Source organism: Protobothrops mucrosquamatus, unplaced genomic scaffold (assembly GCF_001527695.2).
Source record: "Protobothrops mucrosquamatus isolate PMUCROS unplaced genomic scaffold, P.Mucros_1.0 scaffold_245, whole genome shotgun sequence".
NCBI classification, from domain to species: Eukaryota; Metazoa; Chordata; class Lepidosauria; order Squamata; family Viperidae; genus Protobothrops; species Protobothrops mucrosquamatus.
This window is the reverse complement of record NW_015386321.1, coordinates 395427-403129: the sequence shown is the minus strand read 5'-3', so window position 1 is coordinate 403129 and position 7703 is coordinate 395427. Positions and strand designations below refer to the sequence as shown.

Genomic DNA, 7703 nt, shown 5'->3' with positions numbered 1-7703 from the left:
TAGAAAGACTACAGACATTCCACTTGAAGGTTATCTCCTAACTCCAATACAGAGGATTTGCAAATACCCACTTCTCCTCAAGGTAACACCAAATGAAGACTTTGTCCTGATAGCTATGTTCTTGGATCCTTGTCTTGTAGTTTTTCAGTTTTCTTCATTGCATGAAAAGTTCCACTTACTTAGAGGCTACTTATAAAACCTGAATACAATAAAAACGATTTATATGGCTTACAACAGATTGATTCCCATAGGTAACATGGTATTTAGTTGTTTCATTCCTGATTATTTTACATTGAATGACTTGAGGCATTGTGGATTTGTTGTTTTGAACTAAATTTGAGTCATACTTATTATACTCCAGTATTCCACAATGTAAAAATATATCTTAGTAAGTTTAAATGGCAATGTTACTTGTTTAAATAGAAAGCATGAGTATACCACTCTGAAGAAAAGAAATATTTCATTTTAAAAATGGTACTATCAAAGTAGATTCTTAGGAATAAAAATTTAAAGGATTGGTTTTAGTTTATATATTTGTTTTGCTACACTATTCTGTCCTTTCGCCATTCATTCATTTGAAATTGTACCATGAATTTGGGAAGGCAAGATAGTGAACTGCCTGTTTATTTCATTTATCTATTTATCTACTGTATATTTCATATACCCTTCTGATACTACCTAGCTTGTAACAGATGAGACAAAACATTAATAAAATCATAAAATACATCCATAAGATCAATCAATATATGAACTATTAAAAATGATAAACCCATAGTTATTTTCAAACAACATCAAATATTCTCTTACAGACAAAGAACATGTAAATAAATGCACATATGCCAACAGAGTAAAGGAAGAAGGCCATTATGATATATGAGGAGAAAAAAAATTCTGATACAAAACTTAATTATTAAAGTTTGGGCTGTCATATAGAGCACTATAAATGTGTAATTCAGCAATATTGTGTGAATTTGAATTGGTGGACAAGGTCAGAATGGGGATAAGTGTTCAAGAGAGATATGCAAACATGGCTTTGCAAATAGAGAACAGGACTGACCTTTTAGTAAAAATATATATATCTTAGTGCTAATAACTTGAGATACTTGAGATAGGGCAATGCTTCAAAAGTCCAAAAATCTTAATCCCGTTTTACATACCTAAGTCTATGAGTCAGACTGTTAAAAATTAGTTTGTTTTAAACTGCTGGTTGAATTTTTGCAAGAGGCCCAAAATAATCATTGGGTCAAGGCTAAGCAGGAAGGGAGGGCTTGTTTATTCCATGAATTTGCTCTGGGATTATGGCTGACACTTGGGAGCCTTCTCAAAGCCTCTAGAATAGGATAAACACGCCAAGGAAGTTGGTATTTGATAAAAGTGCCCAGAATTCATTCCATGTTAAGGATGTTTCACTTCCTTAAACATCCACATTGATGTGGATTGCTTGGTTGGCTTTCAGTTGTATTGATGAGACTGTATAGAATTGACGAAAAGCAGAAGAGCAGAATTGGTAGCAGAAAGGTGGTGCTTTCACACAACCTTATTTAGCCTTGTTAAATTTTCCCGTTACCTGGATTCATACAGTACATATAACGATAACCAAACACGTTAGGTTCATATAACATGTTAAGTCAAAAAATATATAATTAAAGTTACAGCTGAGCAAGCTTCTTATGTTATGCAAAATAAATCTTGAACTGATCTGCTTAAGCAAATTATATGAATATTGTTAGTTGCTGCCAAACTGTAATTTTTACTATGGTGGAAGAAAAAAAATATTTAATGTATGGAAGAATAATTATATTAATTTAATTATTACTTACTCTTAATTGGAAGTTTTTAAGAAGAAACTGGACAGCCATTTGTCTAAAATGGTATAGGGTTACCTGCCTGAGCAGGGGTTGGACTTGATGACCTCCAAGGTCCCTTCCATCATCATCATCATCATCATCATCATCATCATCATCATCATCATCATCATCATCATCATCATCATCATCATCATCATCATCATTATTATTATTATTATTATTATTATCAATCTATGCTCCTGCCTCTTGAATCTGCTCATGCTGCTCTTCCACCTTTCTAAAGGACAAGTCTGGGCCTTAACCCCAAATTTCAAATAATGGAAGCTGAACAACTTTAGACTGTCTCAAGCGCATCAAGAAGAGAGATTCTAGAATAGGTTAAGGAAGCTACTTGGATAAGCTGTGAAACTTTTCATACAAACAAGAAGTACAGTTGCTATGGCTCAACTTCTAGACGACTTCTAGAATAGATGTTGTTGTTTCTTTTTTTCAGCAAATCAGGTATGTTAGGTAGCAAATAAGGCATCTTCTATTGTATAATTACTGCTGCATCCAGTTACTTGTGAACTAAACCAGAGTCACTATGGACGTTATGTTAACAAATTTTATATTCGTTCATCTTACAATGGTGATAAATTTCCCCATTGATACAGATATCTTTCCTCTCCTCCCAAAGTCATACAATTAACCACAGGTCAAGCAGAATTTGCTTAATGTGGATTCAGCTTTAGATTTAATGCACATTACTTCAGGACAAGGCCGAGCAGTTAAGATGCTGGGCTTGTTGACTGGAAGCACTGCATGATGGTGCGAGCATCCTCTCTTTTCCCAACTCCTGCTCACCTAGCAGTTTGAAAGTATACAAATGCAAGTAGATAAACAGGTACCAATTCAGTGAGAAGGTAACAGTGTTCCAAGTGTCTTGACTTATGGAAATGCCTTTAGACAACTTCCTCGCTGGCTCCTTTGGCTAGGAAAAGGAGATGAACATCGCCCACTAGAGTTCTGGACAGGGGAATCTTTACCTTTACCTTTATTTCAGGACAACTTAATTGATGGCAGAATTATTCCTAGCCTCCAGTTTTCCATATTCTGTTTCAGATCTTAAAAACTATTATTATGTTAAAAAAAGAGGATTCCTGAACACATCAGTGCTCATAGATTGCAGGGTGGCATTGTGGCATTTTTTTTTTTTATAAAGGACCATTCTCTATCTGAAAGCTTGTTAAAAGATAGTATTTTGAAGTCTCTGGCCCCAATCAAGAACCAAAAAGACATAGAGCACTACAGGGTTTTTGAAATGCACTTTAAGAAGACTTGAGCAGCACTTGAAAGAGCCATACAGGCAAACTGATCATGATAAATACCTCAAATTTTTAGTTGAGTTGCAGTAATTATATCCACGTTTGCTTTTTTACTTAAACATGAGCATATGCAGCTTTGAAGTAAATTTGTTTTGGCATCTTTCATCACAAGGCACTCTTTCCTTTTCGATTATGATTGTGGCTGTCCCATTGAGAAGGAACATTGTATTATCAGATTAGGGAAAAGAGTTTCAGAATAGGTGGCATAAATGTCAAAGAAGAGGAAAGATTGAATGGAATGTGAATTCAGGAAAAAATAGAAAAAAGATGGAAATCAGAGGAGAAAAACAGATTTAAGAGATAGGTATATTGTAATATGATTATAAAGTTATGATGATTGAGGGGAAACAGTATTCAAATTTATATTGAGTTTCTTTTTTAATTTATTTTCTTCAAACTTGTATCCTCTAAACAACTGCAAAATGTGGGCCCAATTGAATGTTAAGGTAAACTTTGTGGCTGAAATCCTTATAAGGAATTATCATTTTAATAAAACACCTTGCACTCAATCTTTTTTTATTACGGTTATAATTATGATTATTAATCAACTGTATCATCCAGGGTGAACAGGATCATTGCATGATGGCTTAGTCACATGTGAATATCACTAGTGTGAGTTTTGACTGGCACAATTCATTCTGTGCCTTTGATTACAGTTTTAGAGGGCAGGATAAGAAACTTAACTTATGCTAGGTATAATGCCTGAGTCAATTCTTAGACAATTAAGCATATTTTGAGTTGCAATAAATGTTTAAAAAGTTTGGTATTAGTATAGTTTGATGGTTGGGGAATTTATAGTAACATTGTACAATCCGTGTATTTAAGCTATTTACTCAATGCTTTTCCTAGCATATACTTAGTGCTGTAAGACGACTGTACTTTTAACTGTTGAATTCATCAGTGAGGCAGCTGCTGCATGCTTCAACCTCTGGGCACTGAATTAGTGTATTCCAGTCAGAGAGGACAAATTCTGTGAATAAAATGAGGGATTAGAGTGAATTGGAAGCAATGTGGTTACACATAAATCTCATCCTCATGGTGGAGATTAATAGCATTTCTCTCTGCTTTCTTGTCCTCTAAGTTAATGGGATATGTAGGTCATAGTAACACAACACATCCTTGGAATCAACAGACTGATGGTTGTTTGGCAAAAGGATTATGGATAGTTGCTTTCATTTATTTGCATCTTACATTTTCAGGTACTATCTGGCTGCAGCTCAAGGCTGTATTATTTTGGTTTCCATGCCTGCCAGCTGTATGAACCACTTGAAAGGGCATTTGATAATTACAGGCTGTAGCCTAGGCAGGGAGTTTCCTCTATTCCTAAGAAAGGATCACCTAGAGGTAAAAACTGAATTACCAGACTCCAGATTTACTTGAAAGAAAATGCAAAACAGCATAATACTTGCCACCCTTCATGATGGTAGGTGTCAGAAATCAATAGAGATAAGCGTTGTGATGGAAATCTGGCCAAGTGCCCTTTATCTTTTCCTGGGATTGTATAAAAAAAGACAGGATGGTGCTAATTAGCTAGATGCTAAGGTGCTAAAACATCAGCTTTCCCAAGCTTAAAGCTCTAGTAGGAAAATTGACAGCTATGTGCTTTCAGTTCTGCAAAAGAATAATTATTTCACTGTAATAAAATAATATTGGCTTATTCATTGTATAATTTGGAAGAAGTAACACGATCCAATGGAAAAGCAGTTTTGTATTGTGCAGAAATACCACCCAATGCAGTGGCACAAAATGCAAGCAGCAGGGAGCAAGAGAATGATTTTATATGGATATTAGTAGATTTTTGCAGGGGAAAAAACGTGCTCTGCTCTCGAAGTGAGTAAATAAAGATTATTGGCTTGCTGTAGAAAAAAGTCAGTGGGTGGCAACAAGATACTCATATAAAAACAAAGCAAGTTTCAACAGAACAACATCCTTTCTTCTAGGAAATACATTTGATCCTTCCCTTTGCATGCTTGCCTTGTTTTTTTTTCACAGTATTGTAGGTTATATTGTATTTTGCTATTTGCTTTTTTTTTAGGAAGCTGCTGGCATTAGATGAAATGGGATAATTCATGGGCTTCAAAAGTGGCAGTTTCTTTGTTTGGGAAATATAAGCTTAAGATTCTATAATTCAGATATATAGGAAGTCCTCAACTTAACAACCACAATTGGGACCAGAATTTCCATTGCTAAGTAAGGCAGTTGTTGAATGAGTTGTGCTCAAAGTTACAACCTTTTTTTGCCACAGTTCTTAAGTGAATTACTGCAATTGTTATGTGAGTCACATGGTCATTAATAAATCCAGCTTCCCCTATCAACTTTGCTTCTTGGATGGTGGCTGGGAAGTCGCAAATGGCAATCACAAGGCCCTGGAATCCCACAACTGTTATAAAGATACATCAGTTGCCAAGCACATGTGACTGTTTTAAGCGTGAGAACCAGTCATAAGTCATCTTTTTCCAGTGCCTCTGTAATTTCTACAAGGTGCTAAATGAATGATTGTAAGTTGAGGTATACCTATACAAATTTCTACAGGGTGCTAAATGAATGATTGTAAGTTGAGGTATACCTATACAAATTTGCAGCTTCAGTTGTAGTACACGTATAGAACAAGTATGAATATAGAATGATGTAAAGAACCACAATCCCTCTTGCTTTTTGGCCAAGAGGCCCAAAACACAGAGTCTGTAAGAAGAACGTTGCTTTTTCTGTGTATGTTAGACTGTGTGAGTGAATTACTTCCCATGGACCGCCTTCTGCCGCAGGTTGCCTCCCATCGGCCGGTACGCTCCCACAGAGTGGGTCTCCTCAGGGTGCCGTCAGCCAGACAGTGCCGGCTGGCGACCCCCAGGGGGAGGGCCTTCTCGGTGGGAGCCCCCACCCTCTGGAACGAACTGCCCCCAGAGATCCGGGTGATCCCGGATCTCCCCTCCTTCCGCCGCGCCCNTCTGGGTCTCCATCGAAGGTTGCATTGAAGGGTGGTGCAAAAACAGGCTGTTGCGGCCCCCACTGGGGCTGTTGCTGCTGGCCCCACCCCGGTTGTATGCCCCTCACAGGTCTAGGTTAGTGAAGACACTCCCTTTGTACTTTTATTTGTTTTATTTGTACTTTTATTCACATACATTTATTTGGGGCCAGAGAAATGAGATCTTCAAGATTGGTTTTAGTTGCCATTGGTAATCCTACCATGACAAAATGGGGATGCTAGATATTATCGATTTTTATGTTTTCTTTCTGTTGGAATGGCTTTCATTCAGAGCCAGCTTCCTTTAGAGTAAATGCAGCATGCCTGTTTGTCAACTTTGGACAGTATTATCTATCTAGCACTATTTGCAATGGGAAGTAATTTTTACTGTGCTAGATCATTTATTTATTATCAGTTGTCTCTTTGTTTGCAAAAAGTCTGAACTGACTTATCCATTTTTAAAAAATTATTCCTATTGTAAAAAAAAATCCCACTAATGAAAAAAATATCCAGTAATCAGCTTTTAGAAGGAATTATGATATATAGGTATAATAGTTATTTCCCAGACTAATGAAAATTGAGGAGACCGTTAGGTAAACAGATAATTGCACATTTTTCTGTTATCAATGAAAATGCCCACCACCTCACAGGAGGGCTATTAGAAGAAAAATAAAAAAGCCTCTGATCTGATGTATTGATAAAATAGAATAACAGAGTTGGAAGGGACCTTGGAGGTCTTCTAGTCCAACCCCCTGCTCAGGCAGAAAACCCTATACCATTTCAGACAAACAGTTGTCCGATCTCTTCTTAAAAACTTCCAGTGTTGGAGCATTTAGAACTTCTGGAGGCAGGTTGTTCCACCGATTAATTGTTCTCCAGTACAGGAGACGGAGACTCCACCAATGGGTTTTCTTTGTCTGCCTGCTCTTGAGACCAAGTATCCAAAACTTGTCACGCCCCCTCCTGCTGGTAATCTAGTCTTAACTTGGTCTCCGCTCTTGATGACTCGTTTTGGCTTGGCTCTCTGCTAGATCAGGTTAGACAAATCATAATCCATTGGTGAAGTCTCCTCAAATATTGGCTATTTCAAAAATTTTAATAATTAAATCAGTGATTGGTGTAACTTCCCTCAGGCTGTTAGCAGCTTGTTGGGGAGGTGAGGAGTGTGGGGGGGGGGTGAAATCTCTCTTCCCTCATTCCTCCCAAATTGTGAAATTAGAGTGGGGGGGAGGTAGAAGATCAACAGAGACTACTTGTTGATCTTGCCCTCCACCTGCCCTATCATTATTTACCTCAGGAATTTTAGAGGTAATCAGGCAAAAGCCTGACTCCCCTCAGGCCTTTCAGGCCTCTCGGAGTCCCTTTTAAATGATCCAAAAATTGCGGCCGCCATTTTGGATGCATTTTCGGCATCCGAAATTTGCAAAAAAATCAAATTTTTGCCTTTTTTTGCAATTGCGGCCACAATTCCCCTGGGCCTTATATCGTCCCACAGGGCCTCTGGAAGGGCGCAGGATTGCGGGAGGCCTGATTCCAGCCTCCCGAAAAGTTGCGGCCGCCATTTTGGCT

At 37.6% G+C, this 7703-nt stretch overlaps 1 protein-coding gene across 1 annotated transcript in view; it reads left to right on the top strand.

Moving 5' to 3' along the window:
• NR3C1 (nuclear receptor subfamily 3 group C member 1) overlaps positions 1-7703 on the top strand; it is an 89444-nt gene that overhangs the window by 40321 nt on the left and 41420 nt on the right. The gene's annotated exons all lie outside the window — the stretch shown is intronic.